General features: G+C 32.5%; 1 protein-coding gene and 1 long non-coding RNA gene across 6 annotated transcripts in view; both read left to right on the top strand.

The window, feature by feature from the left end:
• The first annotated feature begins 1,087 nt into the window (after positions 1-1,087).
• LOC143193328 (uncharacterized) lies at positions 1,088-2,525 on the top strand. Its single transcript, XR_013004984.1, has 3 exons — positions 1,088-1,220; positions 1,901-2,009; positions 2,318-2,525. It is a non-coding gene; the product is annotated as an uncharacterized LOC143193328 (long non-coding RNA).
• Positions 2,526-2,868: 343 nt separating this feature from the next.
• CdGAPr (GTPase-activating protein CdGAPr) overlaps positions 2,869-25,493 on the top strand; it is a 112,476-nt gene continuing 89,851 nt past the window's right edge. For 2 of the 5 annotated variants that reach the window (XM_076397680.1, XM_076397671.1), the window contains exons 1-2: positions 2,941-3,096; positions 19,091-19,129. The gene's annotated coding sequence lies outside the window, so the exon portion shown is untranslated. Of the gene's footprint in view, positions 3,097-4,845; positions 4,906-19,090; positions 19,130-25,493 lie in introns of those variants that run through there. The other 3 variants (XM_076397682.1, XM_076397672.1, XM_076397668.1) reach the window with 3 other exon arrangements.

Genomic DNA, 25,493 nt, shown 5'->3' with positions numbered 1-25,493 from the left:
AATTCAAAACTTCAAAGTGATCTAATAAAATGTTCTAACTAAACAACAACAGAAACTTACTGGCCCTGTCGGGAGCCGAACCCGCGACCTGCGTTTGTGAGCTGAACGTTGTAATCATTACACCATAGAAGCAGTTTTCTACAATATTTCTACGAGACCTTATATGCTATTGTGAATTCTTAAAAACCCAAGTGACTGCCTTTTGCACTGAACGACTTCCGATTTTCTGTCACATCAAAACATTTTGTACGTACCTTTCAAATTTTAGCGTTTCCCTCAATTAGCGATTTCCATCCAAAGAAATTTAAGTTATTTCGAAATTTATAATTAATTACTTTTTTGAACATTCTTTTGTACGTAATCCTCTCAATATATCAACTAAACCAATTAATAACTTTTTAATTTGCGTATTTAGACATACGGATTCGAAAATTCAGTATTTTGCCGACCAATCTACTATTTGGGTATATATAATTGATCCATCATTAATATTTTCATCAGTGTTTTTCGAGAAACTTTTGGAATAGTTTTATTAAATTTACCAATATAAATGTGGGCTGATATTTAAATATTTTTTTAAATTCATATTTAAATTTGTTTTTATTCTATAGCCAGCGAATTTTAGGCACGCAGTTTTCTGAAATTCAGAATGTCACCAAAAATGTTGGTCGCAGTACTTAATGATATTCCTTAGATCTACAATCAAACAAGAAAATAAATAACAAATATTACAGCTTCACTTTTTCAACAACTCGCCCACTTCCAAAAAAAAACGTAGATTTCTTGCTAATGTACATAATAGGTTCTTCGAAAACGTCGTTTTCTTAAAAAAAAACGTTTAATTTTGTTTCTAAATAAAAAAAATAATCCGAACGTAATCACAAAATTAAATGCTTTAATTAGTACCCAGTTAAAGCGATTGTTTCCTCAAAAATAGGTCACACTTCCCCGTTTATCTCGTTACGAATAAAACAGACATATTGTCATCAAAACAATAATTTTAATAATACCATTTGTATAAATGTTGAAAGATAATGATGCAAATATAGAGCATCATTAAAAATACAATACGTTCTGATTTTATCTGATGATATTATGGGTAACGATGCAACGTTAGCTAATTCACCGGGCAGTCTGTTGGTAAGAGTCCTGATTAACTGTTGAAAATGTCGAATATCTGTTATAAGCTGCAGCTTATATGCTCTGTGTTAATATTAGTTGTAAGTAAAAACACTGTTTCTTGTAATATCGTCACATTAAAAAGTCTCTCCCACCCCAAAAACATATCTTAATATCACTGTCCAACACTAACAAAAATCATCATGGATATTATTTAAACAGTCACATTGGATGGTATAAACTTAATTTCCAGGGCTGGGTTGGCATTCATTGATTCAAAAATATCAAAATAGTCATTTTGGCAATAAAGCTTTATCATTTGGACATGTTGTTTCTACTCATCTATAATATTGCCAGACATTATTTTGCCACGGTGGCAGTTCTTGCATATTGTCTTTATATTTCGAGAATATACCTTAATTAACTTAAAATATATATGTTATAAATAAATCGCAATACAATAATAAACCAAAAAAAGCTTATTTATACAATTTAGCTTGTAAAATAGTGCAATATAATTTTTTTAATAGATACGATTTTCCTCTCTCATCATATCCCCTCAGTTATCTTTTTAATCAAATTAAAATCTATATTGAATAAAGACGCAATACGTGTAATTATCGTTGTATTATCATAAGGCATTTCTTGAGTTATAAAAATTAAAAAACTAAACATTTTTCAATAACATTATGAATACAAAATCCTCCATAATTAAGTATCATGCCTACAATCTGTACTTAGTAGACTTTTAAGGACTTAAATAATTTATTGTTTATTTTAGGGAAGTACAATAATTTACAAGCAAGCAGATCCACAAAATCCTCCCTGTGTGTGGATGTATTGGTCTCCGTGGTTTCCACAAAAGCCACCGGTGAATATGCCAAAACCCAGTAAGATTTTACGATTTTATAAGACTAATTATTCAGTGCCTGAGGAAGTAATTCATCATTAGAAAGAAATACTTTTCAAATTAATCTTTAATTTACTATTATTTATTATTAATTGCCATTGCCATATACCTTAAAATTAAAATTCATAATCACGTGGAGATATAACTGGACTACATGGCGAACGCTATAAAACCCTCCAAAGAAATCAATTATGGCTAGAAATCTACTTCAACAAGATACAATTAAAAAAAAACGTGGATTAGTTTTTCCGTTAGGTCATACATTGCACCATTAATCGCTTGTTTTAGGTACAACAACCATTGTTTCCGTAGTAACAACAGCCACTACAGCTAGTGATAACGGTATGGAAACTACCACAGTAGCAAGTTGAATAATCGAGCTAGCTATGCGAGATTATTTTTTAGACGTCAGTAAATCACACAATATTTAATATTGTCAATAAAATATAAATGTTATAATCATACAATAATATATAATATATAGATTATGACTTTATTATTATTATTTTACAAAAAAACCTTTGTTACAATAATAATTATCTTAATGTTATATTAATCAATGATTGTTCTTCATTGATGTTGGAAAAGTAATTGAATGAATTCAAATAATTTGACATTTTAATGTAATAATAAGTTATTTTTTAAAATATGGAATATGCTTCTGGATTAATAAATATTGACGATAAAGATTACCTTTTTTTGTTATTATTGCATATAATTTAATGATGAAAGGAAATTATCTTTATATTTCATAAAAAATGTATAAGAGAATAACAAGCGCATTCGCCTTGTATTTGAAATACAGGAGCCATTGTGTGTCTAGGTGTATTGCTGGTTTCATAATGTCAAAGGACAGTATTATGTGAGATTCGTTTAACGCTAGAAGGCGCGACAACGGTCGAGAAAACGTCAAAAAGGCCTAATTAAAATGGCAGTCGGTTGGGTATTGCATGGTTTAGTGAGAGTTGTGCATCTGTGTTGAGTTTTTTGAAAAATCTCCGTTATTTTGACTTGTAAAAATGTCATATTTCGTACAATTGGATTAACTGAACATCACTTGTTGTCAGGTAAGTGAAATTTGCAGTGGAAAAGGCGGTTTTATACGGAAATTCACGGATAGTGACGGTCTGTTTACGCTTTTGGAAAAGTGCTATCAGGGCAGTATTTGTTCATTTTTGTAGTTGAAAACGAGCCGGACTGCTTTTTAATAAGGCGGTCTGCGTTTTAATCGTATCGTACCGAGTCTTAATCGATTTATACGGATCGTGTGATGGTAAATGCGATTCGCGTTGACAAATATTAACATAATTTTAATTACCGAACTCGTTACGTAGTTTAATTTAAATTTTTCCATCAGACTAGAAAAATATTACTTAATACGGTGAAAATTCGGTAATTTAGACAGTTGTTTTTAATTACTGGACGTGTATTTAGAATAAAAATATAATCTACTTATTTACACCTTTAATTACTTAAAACAGAAAAATTAAATAAATTATTTCCCCGTCGATCCGATATTTGTTTTCCCATTAGCTATGACTAATGGATTTAATTTACTACCACGTAAATATATTTTTAATTGTATTCATGTATATTATCCATATCCAACTAGATTGACATTTAATAATATAAAAATAACAAAGCAGGCTCAGAGTAAATAAAAAACAGTTGGATTACATTTTGTTTGTTTTTCTGAGCGTCTACTTTTATCTGACTGACATTAAAGTGAAAGTGCTGATGACGAATTTTAAAATTTCAGAGAAATGTCAGTTAAATTAATTGTCGTCGAAGGGAAAAAACCGTTATGTCACTTGGGCAGTTTTCTAAACAGGTTAATATAAATGTTCGTATATATTGGGGTAACAATGTCCATAATGTCTGGATTAGGTCTAGTGACCTGTGGATGGTGTTTTGTTATATAATTGATTTCAAGGTGTCAATAAACATAATAAAGTATTGCAATAGAGTACCTGAAGGTGAGCTTTAATATTTAATATATAAATCGAAGATCTATTATTCGGAGAATTTGGTTGATATAACGGAATAATTAAATAACTTTAATTGATCGAATGAATTTTTATAAATTGTAAAAACATTTCTTAAATAGTTATGGGTTTGAGTTTGAATGTTAAAAGTATATTTTCTTTATTTTCTAGATTCACTATTAGTGTAGTTTTTGTGTACATATAAACGAAAATTTTTCGTTTTAAAGGAAATCGTAAATATTAAAAGCATATGCGAGAAACATTTAGAATGTGGGTTTTCTTTTTTAATGACATTTGCATTCTTGATTGTTGAAGAAACTCTACTAAATGATTGAATCTATTAAGAATCAATTTTTGATTTGGGATCATCGTTTTTGGCTTTCCTCTTCTAAGAAATATTTGTATTATTCTGTAGATATTCTTCCATTGCTTTTTTTTTGTATTTTCCTGTAATTAGTAGAGTTAACTCTAATTAGTTTAATCTATGCGTTCGATATTTTTCTTTAAATTTGTGAGTGTTAATGCTTTGTTGATTTCTTCTTCTTGTATACTGCCTTCATTTTCTATTTCCAATGGATCTGTCTGTGCCCAAAGTGAAACAATGAAATTCTTTATTATGCTTAGTCTAGCTAATCTACGTCGAATTATGTTTGGCATTAAATAAAATCACATTACTTTCAAACGCACTAATTTCTTAATCAAATACTTCCGTCTTGATTTAATAAAATCCCCTTCTCTCTGGCTAAATAATTTGTGAGTTATAGATAAATGTTGCATTTAAAACAAACATTTTTTAAACTTAAACCATTAGTATTCAGACAAATAAGTCGAAATTGTCATTAAAAAAAATACAACCAGAGAAGGTTTTTTGACTGGTCATCCGCAGCTGAAGTATATTTTATTTTTAATATTATTCACCAGGTGTCTCGGTTATTCACAAACATTCGACGATTGTATTGATGAAGTCTTTATAAGATCCATTTCAATGAAATCAAATTAAAATGAATTCAGATGTGATATAATGGACGGATGTTGTAAATAATATATATTTCAGCTGGGTACAATAGTATATATGGCTACGATTACAATTAAATTGTATTATTTGATAAAGTTTAAATCAAAACGTACCTAGTATTCTGTTAAAAAGGTGAAACTTGCAGCATTTCCAAATCCAGGGGCCATGGACTGTTTCCAGCATAATGATAGACATTCAAAGCACTTGCGCGGTTTCAAATTGACAGGTTAGGATCGCAACGAAGACCAATCACTGTTCTTGCTGACCTGGCTGCAAGGCTTTTTGTCTTTCCAGCGTTATGTCGGTCTATTCAAGCTTTTTAACTTATTTTCCAATGAGAAAATGCTTAGTGCTTCCCAAATGTTGTTTATTACAACTAAATTCCATCCATCCAGGATGTATCTCCCACATCCTTCAAGTTCGTAAACTTAAAAAAAATAAACAGAGGGACACTTTGTATAAAATAACCTGAAAATGATCATGAAATGAGTAATACAATTTTTAAACGATTTATTTACCAGTAGTATTTTATTTCCAGTTTCGTTTTTTTAAAAGTTTTATTGTGGTAAACCTAGCACAATGACCATAACCCTTGATCGTGTAAAACTATTGATTTATGGCTATTAATAAATGTGAAATTTATGACATGGGCTCAGCAGGTAAGGCCAATATCGCTGGGCATTAATTCCTTATCGATGTTTTATTACCTTACAAAATTTGTCACCGAAACTATTATCCATCTCATAAATACACTGTTAACCAATTCTCGACTCTCGAATAATAGTTTGTATGATATTTGCAGGGAAACACGTCATTCATAATATTTTTCGCGGCTATAATCATAGTGTACATTGAATACATCCATATTTTTCTGGGAGTTCAAGTTCTTTAAGTGTTAAACTACATTTTTGAATCAAAAGTTGCTTCTTTAATAAAAGGGAGAATGAACATAGTTCAGAATAAAGGTTCTTCTTCAATTAAGAATATTTAGACATTATGGGCATTTTTTATTTATTTTGTAGTTTTATTTTTATATTTATCTATTTGTAATTTAAATTTCAAACATCACGTTACACAAATAGTTGAAGAAATCAAACTCAAAATTAAACAAATGTACTGGTTAGTCGGAAAATTCTCCCATGTTGACCTATAGTCAAGGAGTTCGATTTATCAGCTATTAATAAAGCCTGGACTTATGGGGTGCATTTTCTGAAGAACTGCACGACTACCTCGAAATCAAATAGATCTGCGAAGTCGTTCAAGATTTACTTTTAAAATGAAATAAGGTTACTAAAGATAACACTAGCATTGTGGAAACAGTACAGCTGCTGGACAACTTGCAGGAAATCATAGGATTTAAGCTAACCAAAGCACAATAACTCGCATAGTCTATAACAGGTCAATTGAAAAGTCCCCGGCATGACCCATAGATGGCGCTACTAGAATTAAATCTATATGTTTTTTTATATATGTAAATTTGAAGGAACTTTTGTTATTGTGACAAAAATGGATAAAAAGGAATTTCGCGTGTTGATAAAATATTGCTTTTTGAATTGATTGGTATGCTAAGTTTAGACATGGTAAAATGAGCACCGAAGACGGTAAACGCAGTGGACGCCCAAAAGAGATTGTTATCGATGAAAACATTAAAAAAATCCACAAAATGATTTTGAATGACCGTAAATTGAAATTGAATAAAATAACAGACACTCTAAAGATACCAATTGAACGTGTACATCATATCGTTCACGAATATTTGGCTATGGAGAAATTGGATATGAGAAAGCTCTATGCAAAATGGGTGCCGCGTTCACTTTAGCCAAAAACAACGACGAGTTGATGATTCGGAGCAGTGTTTGAAGATGATCAAGCGTAATAAACCCGAGTTTTGCGTCAACATGTGACAATGCATAAAACATGGCTCCATTATTTCACTCCGAAGTTCAATCGACAGACATCCGAGTGGACTCTACACGATGAACTCGCTCCAACGCGTGGGAAAACGCAATAGTCGGCTGGCAAGGTTATGACGTACTGTATTTTGGAATGCGCATGGAATAATTTTCATTAACTACCTTGAAAAAGGAAGGACCATCAACAGCGATTATTACGTAACGTTATTGGACCGTTTGATGGACGAAATCGCCGAAAAACGACCGCATTTGAAGAAAAAGAAAGTGCTGCTTCACCAATACAACGCACCGCGTCACAAGTCAGTGAAACCGATGGCAAAAATCCATGAATTGGGCTTCGAATTGCTTCCTCATCCACCGTATTCTCCAGATCTGTCCCCCAGCGACTATTCCCTGTTCTCAGATCTCATAAGAATGCTCGTTGGGAAGAAATTTTCGTCGAGTGAAAAGGTGATGACCGAAACCGAGGCCTATTTTGAGGCAAAGGACAAATAGTACTACAAAAATGGTATCGAGAAGTTGGAGGGTCGCTATAATCAGTGTATCATCCTTGAAGGGAATTGTATTGAATAAAGAAAAACTAATTTTGCCAAAAAAATATGTTTTACTACGGTAGGTCGGGGACATTTCAATTAACCTGTTAAGTATTACTCTTAAAGTTTGTTTAAGTAGTCTAATTTAATTTTAATTTGGGAAATAAGATTGTATTAGGCGTACGTAATGTAAGATGTAATAAAAGAAAAAATAATCAATACTATATCTAAATATAAATGTTATTTTAAGACACGGTGTATTTAATTGCATATACATTTTAATATTGTCTGGTCAGTATTGGCAAGGTTGCATCGAATTTACGTGGGAATCGCTGTAAATTTATTAACTAGGATATATAGAATGACTAAAAAAAGCCTTTTTTTCTATATCTGTGCGTTGAAATCGATTTTATGTTGCAGCATCTTCTTACATTCCTTTTCTCTTGGCCACTTTATTTCGCTAGGACATTTTTATCTTCGAATAACGATTGACCTACATGGCTACGAATGTCTCTGGCATTTTCATATATTTTGCAAATGTTGGGTGTGGTGGATTTTTAGTGGTTTCGGCTTTTAGTCTGCTTGTGAATATGACAATCGCAATTTTTTGCAATACACTTTAATTTTAATACGCCAATGATTTAATTTTACATATTTCAGTGTATATAGTTTAATCAATTAAGAAGAACGATCGTTTCTTCTTTATTGGAGACTAAAAAATAATAGTTTAGGTATTTTCTTATTAATTAGCAAGCTCTTGTTACAATTCTGCATATTCATTATTTATAAAAATGTTTCTACTAATAATTATGGGTTCTGTAATAGACAAGATCAGCGTCAAGAACCCTGTGACTTGAGTCTTTTGTTTTAAAAACGTCTTGCTTGTTAGAATTTGTAACGTCTGTAGATGGAATCTACTGCTATATTAGCCTACACTCGTATTGATGTTCAAGGAAATCTAGTACTGATAATACAAATTCGTATTAATTGAACGTTTCTCTTTAAAAAAATTATGTAGAGGAATGTTAAAGAAATAGTCAGTATGTGTCAAATATGCTTTAATATATTTTCTTTAGATTTATTCAACAAAACAAATACTGCAAGGTGCGTAAATAGCAGTTGTAGCGTTAAAAAGATTGTAGATTTGGCGTCCGTGATTACAAAGTACACAGAAGCAAAAAATCTCAGTCTTGGTTTGAAGAACATCAGAATATCGTCTTCCCTTGCCATCGCAGTCGTCAGAATTCAACTTAGTTGAACGGTTATGAGGAATTTTAGAGCAGAAAGTGAAGAGTAGATTTTCGATGATAACTATTCAGTCACTAAGAATCTATTCGGAGAAGAAATATAATTGTTTTAAAAGCAAATGATAGCTCAACACCTCAATAAATAAATATAGTGTGTAGGTCATGTGTTGATATTATATTGTCCATCATACCAAACTAACAGGTCAATTGAAGAGGCCCTGGACTACCATAGTAAAACACATTTTTTTGGCAAATTTTTTTTTGATTCAATATAATTCCCTTCAGGGGTTATACACTGATTATAGCGATACTTCAACTTTTCGATACCATTTTTGTAGTATAATTTGCTTCAAAATACGCCTCAGTTTCGGCGATTACCTCTTCATTCGACGAGAATTTCTTCCCAGCGAGCATTCTTTTGAGATCTGAGAATAGGAAATAGTCGCTGGTGGCCAGATCTGGAGAATACGGTGGATGAGGAAGCAATTCGAAGCCCAATTTATGGATTTTTGTTTTCATTGACTTGTGACACGGTGAATTGTCTTGGTGAAGCAGCACATTCTTTTCCTTCAAATGGGTTTTTTCGACGATTTCGTCCTTCAAACAGTACAATAACGCTATGTAATAGTCGCTGTTGACGGTTCTTACTTTTTCATGGTAGTCAATGAAAATTATTCCGTGAGCATCCCAAAATACAGACGCTATAACCTTGTCGACTCTTGGGTTTTCCCACACTTTGGAGCGGGTATATCGTGTGTAGTCCACTCGGATGACTGTCGATTGGACTTCGGAGTGAAATGATGGAGCCATGTTTCATCCATTGTCAATATCGACGCAAAAACTCGGATTTATTACGCTTGATCATCTTCAAACACAGCTCCGAATCATCAACTCGTCGTGGTTTTTGGTCAAAAGTGAACTCGCGCGACACCCACTTTGCACAGAGCTTTCTCATACCCAAATATTCGTGAATGATATGATATACACGTTCAGTTGATATCTTTAGAGTGTCTGCTATTTCATTCAGTTTCAATTTACGGTCATTCAAAATTATTTTGTGGATTTTTTAAAATGTTTCCGTCGATATCAACTTTTTTTGGGCGTCCACTGCGTTCACCGTCTTCAGTGCTCATTTCACGACGTCTAAACTTAGCATACCAATTCTTCATGGTTGATTTTCCTGGGGCAATGCCCGGAAACTCGGCATCAAGCCAATTTTTTGCTTCAACTGTATTTTTTCCCTTCAAAAAGCAATATTTTATCAACAGGGCTAAATTCCTTTTTATCCATTTTTTTACAATAACAAAAGTTGCTTCACTCAAAATGCTATAATTCGCAAACTAATAATCCGACAGCTGTCAAATTTATACACGCATGTTTTGAGGGTTAGGGCTAACTAGAAAACATATGAATTTAATTCTAGTAGCGCCATCTATGTGTAAAGCCAGAGAATCACCTGAATGGAAATATGTTTAATTATATTAAGTAATTACTTAGTTATCTGACCGACTCATATATTTTACGATGGCAAAATACAAGAATAAATGTACTGTTTACTTTTCTACGACCATTATACAGTTACAAGTGCCTTTCAAATATTTATTTTTGAACTAATACCAATCCACAAAAGATCACAAACATTCGTCTTCTGCACTTTCTATTGTCAGAAAGTAAAATTGTACACATAATTGTTCTCCATTAGCATTTAAACAACGCCTAGGCCAACAAACGTCGCCCATTATCACATCGACGCGTTCATTCAGTTCTATTAGGACCTCAAAATTCACTTCACCATCTGTCCATCGCTGTTCGGCGTTAATTTTACTTTATCGTTTTGATTTTGTAGTTTCACATTATCAACAATAATAACGAAGAAGTGAGAGATCTTGTACCGGGTCTGTGTAGGATGAAATTTATCGCGTAAATCGTGGATAAAACACAAGCCGTTTCTCGTTAATGATTCATGCGATATTTAGGTTAAACTCTTACTGATAGTTAATGGTACTTTCTCAAATAATAATTCTTTGTTCGCCATTACGATTGAAATAAACGGCCTGTATTTTATCACGATTCAAGTTTAAAAAACAATTTACACGCACATGAGTTCTGTGCTCTTTTTGTTGTTATTAATCACGCCAGGCGTTTTGTCGTCAACAAATTTATTAATTACTAACTGATACCCATCCGTTACGCTGAGTATATGATAAAATTTGAACAAAATCATTAACTTCAAAATCATCACTACATAGTATAAAACAAAGTCGCCTTTTCTGTCCCTATATCCCTATGTGCGCTTAAATCTTTAAAACTACGCAACGGATTTTGATGCGGTTTTTTTCAATAGATAGAGTGATTCAAGAGGAAGGTTTATATGTATAATACATGCATAATATACTAAGGCAACATTGCTAATTTTAGAGGTTTCTAACGTGATGTCGTAAATTAACCTATTTTTTTAGGCTTATTTAGCAATTAGCAAAAACGCTGCCTAACCCTACGAGTTAGATCAAATTAATGTACTACAGTATTGTACACCATAAAAAGGTCTACAAAAAAGTCCGCGATGGTATATGTTTATCTTTTAGGGATAACCCACATTAACCATTTTTATTGTTTACTTTTTACATGAGAAAATGGCTTATTTACGAAGCTATTTTAAGCAATACGGCATTAATCCTTATCGAATTAAGTACCTTAAATACAGTGTGCAATTAATATAGATCAATATGGTTCCTTACAGCATGTAAATTAAACAAATATTTTCGGAGATATTACAAATTTAAAATTTGCGTTTAAAAATGTGTAATGTAATAAAAATTGTATGAATTTAGATATTCCAAAGATAGCAGGAAATCTTCATAGTAAGTATAGGGGAAGAGGAATTGTTTTACTCCAAATTTAATGCGAGCAGGCCAAGGGCAGTAATGAATGAACCAAAAATACTGGATCGATTTTAATCATGTTTTCATTGAGTGACATAGGCATATATATTTTATGCCCGTGCAAAGTCGGAGCGGGCCGCTATGTTTTTATATACAACGTTCATATTTTTTCTGTAGTGTATTTAATTTAGTATCAGCATTGCACCCGTGCGAAGCCGGGGCGGGTCGCTAGTAATATAGATAAAATTAAAATTTAATGTACTGATTGATGCCCGTTTCTCTAGGTGTAACATATAATCCCTCCAAACTAGCAGTGAATTCACGTCATCTCGATTTATGACGTCAAAACGTCGCAATGATGCCTCATATTACTTTGACATTTTACGCGTTTTAGTTTATTTTAACTTTGATGTATGACAACATTCTAATATAAATAAAATAATGAAGCAAAAATGTTATAAAATATAATTTATTTTAACATTATAAAACTTAAAGATACAAAACTTAAACTACAATTAATTAGACAGTCGCGGTAGTTTGTAGGTTACTTTATTATATTTATATTGAACTCTATTATAAACCGCCTCTGGTATCCCCTGGAGGCTTAATCCACCTAATTAACAATTGTACATCTAAATAATGTATTTTATTTCCATTAGAGAACATATTTACCTTTTTATGTTCAGCTCTTGGTTCCTTCGTTGCTGTGTTTTCTTGTCAAATCACTGTATTTCTCCTGAGTGTTTTCTGTTACTACCTGGTAGTGTAGTTATCCAAACTCAAGGGTGTTAATGTAAACAATCCTTCTTTCCATATATTGAAACAGTTCTTGCTTGTATATCTTTCTCGGCAATTCTATAACAATTTGATTTGATTGAATATGCAGTGATAGGAAGGAAGACGTTACAATTTGTGGCTATACAATTACTATCTCTCTTTTTTCGAGCTCTGAATCTCTGAAGGTCTTTCGGACAATAAAATAGTGGTGAATAGTGTTTGAAGTGATGACTTATATCCCTCAAAGAGCTGCATATATCTAAGTTTTCTATGGGCAATTTTCATACTAACAGTTATATCTGATATAATTGTACTAAATTATCTTTTTATTTAATTTTGTATAAAACTAACATCAAAAATATAATGCAATGAAAAAGCGGTCTCTGTCTTAGGCCCTGGTCTTTTCAGCCCATGGTTATAATAAACAAATTATATCACCAAAAATGTCTATTTTTTCTGTTGTTTTCTTTTAGGATGAAAGTCAGTAGACAACGATTTGATAAGCCACTAATTGATTGATTTTGGATACTGTTGCGGTCTCTGTAAGATCGAGGTATTTGTAAGTGCGATGCTTAAGACATTCTGTCTATGAAAAGTCATTCGTTTAAGATGTGACAATCAATGTACAGTTGAATGGTTTGAACATGTCTGTTGAATAAAAGGTAAGAGAATTCATTGCAGACTTCTGGGTGGAAGTTACAGCGAATAGCTTCGTAAAAGACATGGATATGAAGTACTGATATAAAATCCACAATTCTGTTTCCACGTTTTATGTTTTTATATTCAAATGTTTTTGAATTTGAATGTTTTCATTTCAATTTCAATTTTCGATCATTCAAAATTATTTTGTGGATTTTTTTAAATGTTTCCATCGATATCAACTTTTTTGTGGGCGTCCACTGCGTTCAATAATGTCTTTTTTTTCTGTTGTTTTCTTATAAGATGAAAGTCAATAGACAACGATTTGATAAGCCACTAATTGATTGATTTTGGACACTGTTGCGGTCCGACATCTGTAAGATTGAGGTATTTCAAGTGCGATGCTTAAGACATTCTGTTTATGAAAAGTCATTCGTTTAAGATGTGACAATCAATGTATAGTTGAATGGTTTGAACATGTCTGTTGAATAAAAGGTAAGAGAATTCATTGCAGACTTCTGGGTGGAAGATACAGCGAATAGCTTCGTAAAAGACATGGATATGAAGTACTGATATAAAATCCACAATTTTGTTTTCACGTTTTATGTTTTTATATTAAAGATGAATCCAATAAAGGTTGGCCATCTGACAAAATAGCTTTAAAGAACGTAGAATGATTAACTCTTAAACTCTCGCTCTTATGCTACACTTTACTGTAGCAATGCGAACTCTCTCGAAAATATTTCCACACCATTCGAATATTTAAACTCAGCGAATAAAATTAATGGATCATCTACCATACAATCCTGATTCTTGTCTTGTCTTTTTAATTTTATTTGAATTCTCGCCACAGCTATCGAAATGAAGTTGTTAAAACACAGTAAAATTATAAATGCGGTCTTTTAACGGACGGTTTTATTAGCGGACCAGTTCTGGACGCCCAGCATCGGACTTATCGAACACTTTCATTGATTGAAAAATTGTGTAAACGCCGAGTAGGTACCCCAGTCGATTTGCATTTCATGCCATAATCATTGAGTGAAATTTCGGACGTTCACGCCACATTTGGTTCATTAATAAAAACAGCCCTATCGGATTGTTTCAGGCGTAATTTTAAGTACGTGAAAGAAATATCCACGTTTTTAAAGTATAACAACTGTACCTACTTTAGTTCATCTATTGAATGCTGTGAAATATACTTTTTAATTTAATTTGTTTAATAATTAGAACTAGAATACAATTAACAACTTTTTTCTGACTTAAACATACTAACAAATAACTACAACTAAGATATTTTCTATTAAATTATTTAGTGTTCGGAAATTAGCAAAATCAGACGGTTTTTTTCGTTGAAAACCTCTAATGACGATATTATACACATTTAGAAATCGGGACTCTTCCATATTGACATGACTTTTTTTTTTCTTTGATGGTAATGAGTTAATCTTCTGACACTGACCATCTCAATTTCCCATTTCAAAGTCCCAATGAAACGCGTACATACGAAGGCGCATTGACAATACACTTTAGTATTCCAAAATAATCTTTCAATCACTTGGATGTTGAGGTACTTGGTACAGCCCCACAGTTGAATTCAGAGTACGGAATAAAATTTTAAGAGCGAATAGGAATACTTAGAAATATGTAACTTTATTCTATATAGTACTAGCGACCCGCCCCGGCTTCGCACGGGTGCAATGCTGATACTAAATTAAATACACTACAGAAAAAATATGAACGTTGTATGTAAAAACATAGTGGCCCGCTCCGACTTTGCACGGGCATAAAATATATATGCCTATGTATCGATCCAGTATTTTTGGTTCATTCATTACTGCCCTTGGCCATTTTCTCACGTAAAAAGTAAACAATAAAAATGGTTAATGTGGGTTATCCCTAAAAGATAAACATATACCATCGCGGACTTTTTTGTAGACCTTTTTATGGTGTACAATACTGTAGTACATTAATTTGATCTAACTCGTAGGGTTAGGCAGCGTTTTTGCTAATTGCTAAATAAGCCTAAAAAAATAGGTTAATTTACGACATCACGTTAGAAACCTCTAAAATTAGCAATGTTGCCTTAGTATATAATGCATGTATTATGCATATAAACCTTCCTCTTGAATCACTCTATCTATTGAAAAAAACCGCATCAAAATCCGTTGCGTAGTTTTAAAGATTTAAGCGCACATAGGGATATAGGGACAGAAAAGGCGACTTTGTTTTATACTATGTAGTGAAGTCTTTCTGCTACCCTCTGTCAAAATCGTGTGTAACCCCGAGAAAGACAGCAGAGCATTCATCTTTATATTCAAGAGATTTTAATAACGTCTGTAATACTGCAACTATTTAAATCAACATCATCAAATGCCAATGCTTATCGCTACGTAAACAACTGTTCAAGCGTACTGTTTGATCGTAACTGAAATAATAATAATACTAGCATTGGGAACAATCGACTGAAAACAGTCGAAACAGTCGAAACAGTCAAAAAACTAGCGACTGAAAATAGTAATTACTATTTTCAGTCAAAGGCACGGTTCGACTGTTTTTTTTTTCAATTCGTGATGTTAGACGAAGATGTATGAACCCTTTCCTGTATAAATTGTGAGAGAGAAAAGGACGGCGATAATTGCTTGGAGCATTTAATTTTATATGTGGCACATATTCCTTAACTTTACAAAAGGAAAGGAAAAAAATAATTACTAAATACTACTTTTACTACAATTAATAATTTCTTTTTAAATGATGTAGAATTACTTTTATATTTGAATGTTCTGTGGATCTGTAAAAGGAATGGAATTTTTCTATGGAATGGAATAATACCTCACAAACGTTTTAGCTTTTTAAAGATGTACAATAACCATAAATACTAAATAATAATTAAACATATACCTAATCATAGAAAAAAACTAATCCATGGTATAATTAAAAATGATCGCACAATAACTACTAGAGCTTTTCTAAATAAAGTAAATACTTTATTTATTATTGAACGGAAATATTATTTAACAAAAATCGAGAGAGTAATCGAAATATTACCTATTATTGCCATAAAAACAGTCAAAAGTATTTTACTATTTATCATTCATAATTTTAATCTATTACATTAACAGTTTTGAGAAATATCGTTCCAAAAGCTGCTATATTAATATACAATATATTGTTATTTGCAAGCAACTACCAATAAAATCATAAAACTATATATATTACATATAAATCTATGTAAGCATAAATTGGGTATATTTTTGTCAAGGTCGCGGCTAGGACGACAGAGCCAGAACGTTAAAAATCAGTCGAATGAAACTAGTAGAACCAAAAATAGTACACGACTGAAACAATCGATAGTAAATAGTAACAAAATCAGTCGGTCCGAACGACAGAGCCAGAATGTTAAAAATCAGTCGAATGAAACTAGTAGAACCAAAAATAGTATACGACTGAAACAATCGATAGTAAGTAGTAACAAAATCAATTGGACAGGAAACAGTCACTGGTAAAAAGTAGTAAAATCAGTCGAACCAAAAATAGCAACTGAAACAGTCGATAGTCGATTTCAGTCGATAGTTCTCAATACTAGTAAAAACATACATTAGAATGGGTTTAGTGCGGTGAATAAATTGCGGATGTTCGAACTATACTGGTTATTTCTCGCCTTACAAGATGTTTCTGCCTCGAAACATAAATAAACAATGTTTGAGGTTTTCAGATATGTATAATTAAATTAGATACTCTGATACTATGCCTCATTATAACGCAAAATTATTAAAATAATGTATAAATAAGACATGTTTCCCCAAAACAACTACGCCACGCGTATATTTGAAGCATTCAAAATTTTTTGTAGAAATTATTTTTATTCCGGGTAAAGTAAATACGTAGACTTATCATAAACTGATTTTTCACAAGTTATTTAGCCTAACATTTGTACACGGTGAAACTATATCACACTGCAAATAGGCGTGAAGTTACGAGGAACATTTAATGAAGCATAATAATTAAGTAAGGCTGGATTTTAATTTCTCGGCGCCAACTGACGATACGTCTTACACGACCGATAATTTATTAGCTGCAACGTTTTCTTTTAATGTCTTATTGTCCACTCAACCTACCCAATTACCCATTATCTAGGACAATAAATTAATATTCATTTAGGACAGATGCCAGATACCGGCTCGAATCGCCACAATTCAAGACAAACGGTCACGTCAACACACAACCATTCTAGAAATTAGTGAATAAGGTGTGAATAATTGTAGGAAACGACGTTCCAAGTTAATATGACGATTTTCGTCCAAAGAAGAGATTATTCTCATTTGTAAACTTAAATATCTTCAGAATTAAGCTTGATTACAGCTTTTGCTGTCTAAAATGGTAGACAAAATAAAAATAATTACCAGTGGCATGAGGAGTTATCTGGACTGTATGGTGGATGTGATAATAGCTTCAATTCACTTTATGCAGTTTTGTTGGAGAGTCTGTAAAGCAACCGATTAGTAGGCATCCCATTTCTTCATGGTCAAGACATCCAATTGGATTTCACTTATAAAAAAATCCAGAAGACATCCGGTCTTACCCAGCCTGGTTACTGACGTGACTGGGATCATTTTCCTTGTCGGATTTTACACTCTTGCCGAGAACATTCACAAATATTAAACAATCACAAACATAAATTTACGACCATGCCCCAGCAGGATTCGAACCCTCGGCTATCACAACAGTAGGAGGACCGTCCCATCGCCTTTACCAATTGGTACTAGTTAAAATAAATATATAAAATAATAAAAAGTAAAATAATATCGTAAATAGATAAATAGATTTAGGTAGAATTTAGTAGAATATAATATACGTGTAGTAGAGAGGTTAAATAAGGTTTTTGTTTATTTTTATTTAGTTATTGCAACGATTATTATGTAGATATTTTATTTTAAAACGTTTTTTTTTGTGTTAAAAATCTTAAGTCTGATTATTTTTTACGTTTTAGTGAGTTCCTTATTTATTTTTAGAAGTCGGTCCTATTTTTTGGTCCAGTGTTCCAAAGAAAAAATATTTCTACACCATATATATCGTACTTGTTTCATTTAATATCATAAACATTCTGAATACAGAAAAAAGAAACTAAGAAATAAAAATAACATTCTGAATATGGTAATGCGAAAATAAGAATTCTAACACTTAAAACTTGATTTTTATTTTTTATGATAATTTATCCCAACTATTATTATTAGAACACTGATTCTACCGTGATTTCTAAATTTAGCTTACACATCCTTACGTTTTGTACGATATGGCATAGATACTGTATTGTTTACATTTTTTTTCCTTCTAAATGAGTTCATTACACCTACGTATGCTTATGGACAGTGAAATTTTATAGTCGTTGCGTTGGCGACTGGTTACATAAAGTATAAAACTAAATTTATTTGCTAGGTTAATAGAGAATTGCAAAACCGTTCAATGTCAGCTGAGTGTTTTTGTTTCAGGCAATTGCACGACCAACTTATTTTGGAGAATGGGATTAGAATTCATATTTGCTAAACATACTTTTATCAGTTTCAAAATTTTGACAGCCCCGGTTATATTTTAAGTAATCATCATAATAAGCTTGTACATACATATATAATTTTCTTTGTTGATAGACTTTTCGTGTATTTTTGTCTAGCTTCGTATCAGTTCCAGTAAGTCGTTGCAACGTCAAGAGATGGCGCTGTAACTATACATATCGAAAATTGTTTATTTTTTACCAAAATTCATTATTCAATCAGTTTTGTTATTTCTGTCCATTGAAGCAATCACTTTTGTTTTGAATCTATGACTAAAATAATGGAATTATAGTTAAGATTATTCTACTACTTACCGCATTCACTGGATCTATATCCTAGTGACTTGTCTGTTTCTTATTCTAAAAAGAGATTATGTTGAAATTTTTAAGAAATCTGCGTAAGATTATTTGTTTTTCGTTCATTCATTTTCTCTGAACTTATTCAATACTTTAATCATTCTGTTTTATATTTTCAAGGGAATAAGATAACATATTATTTTTTAATAAATGTATTTTCTGTTTCAGACTGTTATTTGGTTCTGCACAAAATCATAAAATCTGTATGTAAGTAAAATGTGTTTTGTTTTTAGTTTGTATATGTTTTTTAGTTTTGTTTATATGCGGTTTATCACGGTTTATTTACGGTTTAACTTTATAATTGTGGAAGAACAAAGGTTTTGTATATTTCCGTTAGCTTAAAGTATTAATATTTTAATAATTCATACTTACATTAGTTGTGGTACTTATAAGTTTATCCTATAAATTTCTATTAATAATTTACAATACAACGAAAAAATTTTATAGTCTTAATTCTGTAGTTAGCCGAAAGAAAAGTCTTTAGTGAAAATGAATAGCGTCCAAAGTTAGGAACTAGAACAGCACAATTAGGCATCAATCGAGATATCAGATTCTAAGAAAGAAAGTCAATTTGTAGAACACTCAACTAAAGTCTAAAAAGTACCTAATGACCATTTGAGAACTGGAGAATAATATTACGAAAATGAAGTGTCCTATATTTACTATGACATATTTAAACTATGTCGCTAGCGATTTTAAGATACAGATGCAAATTTGATATGGCTAACCAAATGTTAATAATAACTACAATACAAAAAAGTTTAAATTATATACATGGATTACGTAATGGATGTTTGATTGTGCTAAGCTTTTAACAGCCCTGTGAAAAGAAAAAGTATATACGTATCAACCAAAATACTTTGTCATATTTGAGTAAATAAAATGCACAAATTGTAATTTTTTTGTAAATTTGTTTTAATAATAGCCTTACAAACTTATAAGAGCACATGCAACTGCAGTACTTCTTCAAGATCGGTGAGACATACTTGAACATATTAAATTCTCTTATGGGCTCTTTAAATTAGTTCTCTACATCTTTTCTTTCACTTTACTTGGTTTTAGTGACAACATTTTTGGTCCATACATTGTCTATACATAACCTTATAAACTATAATTCATTGAACTATTTGATGTTCAAGAAACCAGATATTTCATATTAGCTTTTGGTAGTCTAATCATGATGAAATTTAAATGCCACTTGTTGAGGGCGTGTAGTTAATTAATATATTTCTTTGTATTTGAGAATATATGGTCGTACTGAACGAGTAGTGTTAAAAGCCTATTTTCTTTTGCCTGGTTGGCTAACGTTCAATATACGAATTCATGAATCTTTGTATAACTAAAAAATATATAACTTACTGATTAATTTGATTCCATACATCTTGCCCATCTTTCAGGCAACTTATGGATGCTATACCAAAAAAATGGTTTGTCCTTTGAGCAAAACAGTTCATCGAGCTATTTTCTAACTTGTTCGAAATTGTCGAAATGCTGTTATGCAAGTGCACATCCCATTGTTGCAGCAAGTTAATATTTCAACTGAACGGTGTAAGGTCTGGAGAGTACGGTGGGTACGATAGTATGTCCCATCCAAGTGTTTTCACGGCTTCTTTGACCGGTTTTGCTTTATAAGACGCGTTGTCATGCTGTAAATTCTATTTACTGTATATTCGGTCCTATTCTGGGCGTTTCTTAATGCAGTGCATGGTTGAAATTTATCACTTGTTGTCGGTAGCGATCAAGGTTTTAACATTTCGTAATACACCACGCCACTCTGGTCCCACAAAATGATGACGATGATTTTTTGTGCTTAGATTATATTAACTTTTGATTAAATATGATAGGTAATGCCTATCGCAAATTCACGTTTTCAGGCACGAAACTTGACATTTTCAATGAGATGTATATATATGACGGTGTTATTTTCACTAAATATAACATGTATAGCTTTAAAGTCATGAACGATGATTGAAGTCAGTAGAATAAAATGAAATATGTGTCAAATCATAACATAGCATAAATAGCTAGCGATACCTACTTAAAAAACCGGTAATGACTTTCTGGTACACACAGTGTGGGATAGTTTTAGCACGCCTGTAAATTTATATTATCCTAAACTTCAATTTTTGTTTGCAATCTAAATTAATAGGTGGAATTGTAATGAAATAGTTTCTCAAAACTAGTCATCATTCCTATTGACCGACAGTATTTAATAGTGACCCGGTATAGTCATTATTTCATATTATCAGCACTATGACTTTTCCACTCGAGTAAATCGAGTACTAGGACATTATCTAGCCCATGAAACAGTACCGTAACCCACATACAGCTCCAAACCGAAAAAAAAAGATAACCTGTGCGTACATCTACCACGAACATATGTCAGGCGCGGCCACCACCATATCTCTCTTTTTTTCGTTTTCGTTCTTTCGTGACGATCTCAAACAAATGCCGAATCCGAACAAATGAACATCCGCTACGAAAATAGCAACAATCGAATTTTCAGCCGCAGGAAGTGTCATGGAGCCGGCCTCTAACGGACTGATGGATTTATTTTCGAGAAGGCCGTTATTTGTTTGTTTTTAACGCGCCGTCGCCGAAGAAGTGTAAAGGATCATTCCGTTTCTGACAGATTTTTCTACAATTTATAAATACGGGCCAATCGGCGCCGACAGGTTATATAATAAATAGAGACAGGATGTATGGTTTGATGGTCCTCGTTTTTGTTCGCTATAGTTCATCAATCAATATTGAAAACCATTATGGAGGTTTCAAAAGATTTTTCGGAGCTAGTGACTTTAGAATACCGTTATGAATGTCAATTAGTAATTAGGTTTTACAAACTCATATTTAAATGTGTTTAGACATGTTTTAACATATTATATTCTGTTATGAATCATTAAACTAGATCTCTGCTTACTTTGTTTAACTGCAATAACAACATTAGGGTTTGTCTTAACATATATCTTAGCAGCAAACTGCTGTCTGCTGTAGGAATTACATGTCAGGCTGTAAAGACTTAATAAAGTTACATTGTTCAATCAAATATGTATCAGCCTGGTGATATTTGATATTAGTTTTAGCGAGCCATGATGGTATTTGATGGTATTAAATGATGCTTATTTTTTCAATATTTGGAATTACTGGGAGCAGTGAACTTTTTCGAAGTTCCGGAATCATAATAACTTCAGCCATTTTCAAAACGTCCGGTACATGTTTTAATCGAAATTATGCATTAATGAAGTTGGCGCGTTTTATAACAACCTTTCTTGGTAGACTTTTCAGCACTTGTGCGATTACGGACTGATGTGACTTTTTAAGACTTTCTGATTGACAGGTTGTGTTCAAACTCAGTTTCATTTGGTTGTAAGGAATGTTTTAAATGGTCGACGAATGCTTTAGCTCAATTTCCCCCTAGGTTTCTTATAGGTGGACTTATACAATTATAATGGGTTTAGGTTTTTTGTATTTTGGTACTTGTGTTTAATTAATCTTTTTCTTTTATTTTGAGAATGTAACAGGTGGGGCAAAAGTCCCACTACCGTTTTGATTGCGCCCTATCTTGGTTATGTGACGTTTAGCTCAGTTTTGCTTCAACTGTTGCGTTGTGTAGTTAGTCCCTATTTTTTTGAAAATGATCAAGGTGTTGCGGTTAGTGTTACTGTAACGGTACCAAGACATGATTGGAAATTTTCTTGTGCCTGAAATAGAATAGCCAGGACTAGAGGACTGTGGTTTCAGCAAGATGTGGCCACAGCACACTCAGCTCGTTCAACAAATCGATTATTGAATGACGTTTTTCCACGAAGACTAATTTCGCGAAGTGACGATTTGGCATGGCCAGCCAGATCTCCGGTTTTAACTATTTAAGCACCAGACTTTTTCTTATGGGGATTTTTAAAATCAACAGTTTATGTGAATAAGCCACGATTCGATATCTTAAAGACAATATTCGTCACGAAATTGAAGAAATTCAGCCCCAGATGCCGATATAATTTTTCAATCGTTCTTTGAGCAAAGTTATAGGCAATACGGAGGATGATGAAGCAATTCGAAGCCCAATTCATGGACTTTTGACACGGTGCATTGTCTTGGTCCCGTTTTCGGCGATTTCGTCCTTCAAATGTTGCAATAACGCTATGTAACAGTCACTGTTGATGGTCCTTCCTTTTTCAAGGTAGTCAATGAAAATTATTCCACGCGCATCCCAAAATACAGACGCCATAACCTTGCCAGGCGACTGTTGCGTTTTCTCGCGCTTTGGGTCGGGTTCATAGTGTGCAATCCACTTGGATGACTGTCAATTGGACTTTGGATTGAAATGATGGAGCCATATTTCAGCCATTGTCACATATCGTCGCAGAAACTCGTCTTTATTACGCTTGATCATCTTCAAACATTGCTCCGAATCATCTACTCATCGTTGTTTTTGGTCAAAAGTGAGCTCGCGCGGTACCAAGTTTGCACAGAGCTTTCTCATACCCAAATATCCGTGAATAATATGCTGTACACGTTCAGTTAATATCTTTAGAGTGTCTGCTATTTCATTCAATTTCAATTTACGGTCATTCAAAATCATTTTGTGGATTTTTTAAATGTTTTCGTCGGTAACAACCTATTTTGGGCGTCCACTGCGTTAAACGTCTTCGGTGCTCATTTCACCACATCTAAACTTTTTTCACAATAATAAAAGTTGCTTCACTCAAAATACTATAATTCACAAATTAATGATCCCATAGTTATCAAATTTATACACGCATCTTTTGAGGGTTAGCGCTAACTAAAAAGCATATGGATTTCTTTCTAGTAGCGCCATCTGTGTGTCAGGTAACTTTTCAATTGACCTGTTAGAGGATTCAGTGGGCTACCAACTATCTTTCCATGAGTCACAATTTAAAGACAGAAATTGAGGCAGAGGCCCACTTTAATTTAACCGACAAAATTATCAAATGTAGCGGCTTTAAATAAATTTAAAATTTTAGACAATTTAGACGCCCATATAAACTTGATTAGTTTAAAAAGTGAATAACACGAACCTCTAGACTAATAGCTGTTTTTTCATTATAATTATCGCAAATTATTTAGTTGTTAAGTTGTTTTTAGTTATGTAGGGTTTTATTACAATTCATCAATACTTTTTTCTACAATACTTCGTTAAATAAAAGTATCTCAGTTAATATATTTATATAACAAAATACTTGGCTGTTTTTTGAGCGTGTATACAAATTGTTCCACAGCGATGTTATGCTACATATTAGCACACAATGAGATTCACTATTCGTTTGGCTGAACGCACTCGTAATACGTAAACAAAGAAATAATTAAACCATTCCGGGTATTTGTAATTGGTCCAAGTAATTTTAATTATCGGAATTGTGCCGCAGAAACTCATTATATTAAAATATCAGGCACAAAAGGGGAATCGATTATTTAGAACGGTAATTGTTACGAAATTTCAATAAAATAGTTTGTATGGAGATGATATAATATAAAATATTTGGAATTTGTACAATTATTTATTTCTTTTATAAGAATTATTATGAAATTACAGTAGCTTCTTGCCTTTGCATTTTGCATTATTCCAAGGTATTGGTCATGCTCAAAGCATTAACGCCAATATTTATTTCCTTATTCTTTAAACAGGTTAGGCATTGTTTAAAATAAATAAAAATCACGTAGAGAAACGTGCGGAATATATGTTGAGTGCCTCCAATTCAACTTTTCTTCATTTAATTGATGTATAGTAGATATATTCCTTCCTGGTACAAAATTCAGTTAGTCCAAAAATTGCTACCGAGAGATCCTGATCAATGAGTTGAGTACAGTAATGCAATCCTAAGGCTGTCTGGTAAAATTGAAGATTTTTCGTCTAAATTTATAATGAGCGGTGAAGCCCATTTTCTTCTCAGTGACCACGTCAATAAACAGAACAGTCGGTTTTGGGAAACACAGGATCCTCAATTAATTCATGAAACATCATTCCATCCACTAAAAACAACTGTATGGTCGGTATTTATGCTGGAAACATCATGGTCCCTATTTTTTTTATTACTGTAATTGCTGAACGGTACCAAGACATGATTCGAAATTCTCTTGTGTCTGAAATGGAAGAGCAAGGACTGGAGTAAATGTGGTTTCAGCAAGATGGGCCGCAGCACATACAGCTCGTTCAACAATTCAATTATTGAATGAGGAAGTGGCGATTTAGCGTGGCCAGCCAGATCTCCGGATTTAACAACTCCAGATTGTTTCTTATGTTTTTTTTAAATCCAAAGTTTATGTTAATAAGCCCCAAACGATTCAAGATTTTAAAGACAATATTCGTTACGAAATTGAAGGAATTCAGCCTCAGATGTTGCAGGATGTCATGAAAAATGGCTTAAAAAGAGCTGAAAGTTGTATAGCGAATCACTGTCACCAGTTAGCCGATATAATTTTTCAGTAATAACGAGAAAAAACAAATCTAAATACCAAATACACTTTTTATGAAAACTAACCTTACTTATCTTTTGTTTGAGCAACGTTATGTGCAATCAAAATAGTAGCGGGACTTTTGCCCCACGTTTTATTG

This window comes from Rhynchophorus ferrugineus, unplaced genomic scaffold, assembly GCF_030347505.1.
Source record: "Rhynchophorus ferrugineus isolate W39M unplaced genomic scaffold, kcgeb_rfMv2 rfM3, whole genome shotgun sequence".
In the NCBI taxonomy this organism is placed as follows: domain Eukaryota; kingdom Metazoa; phylum Arthropoda; class Insecta; order Coleoptera; family Curculionidae; genus Rhynchophorus; species Rhynchophorus ferrugineus.
This window is presented reverse-complemented; position numbering and strand designations above follow the sequence as displayed.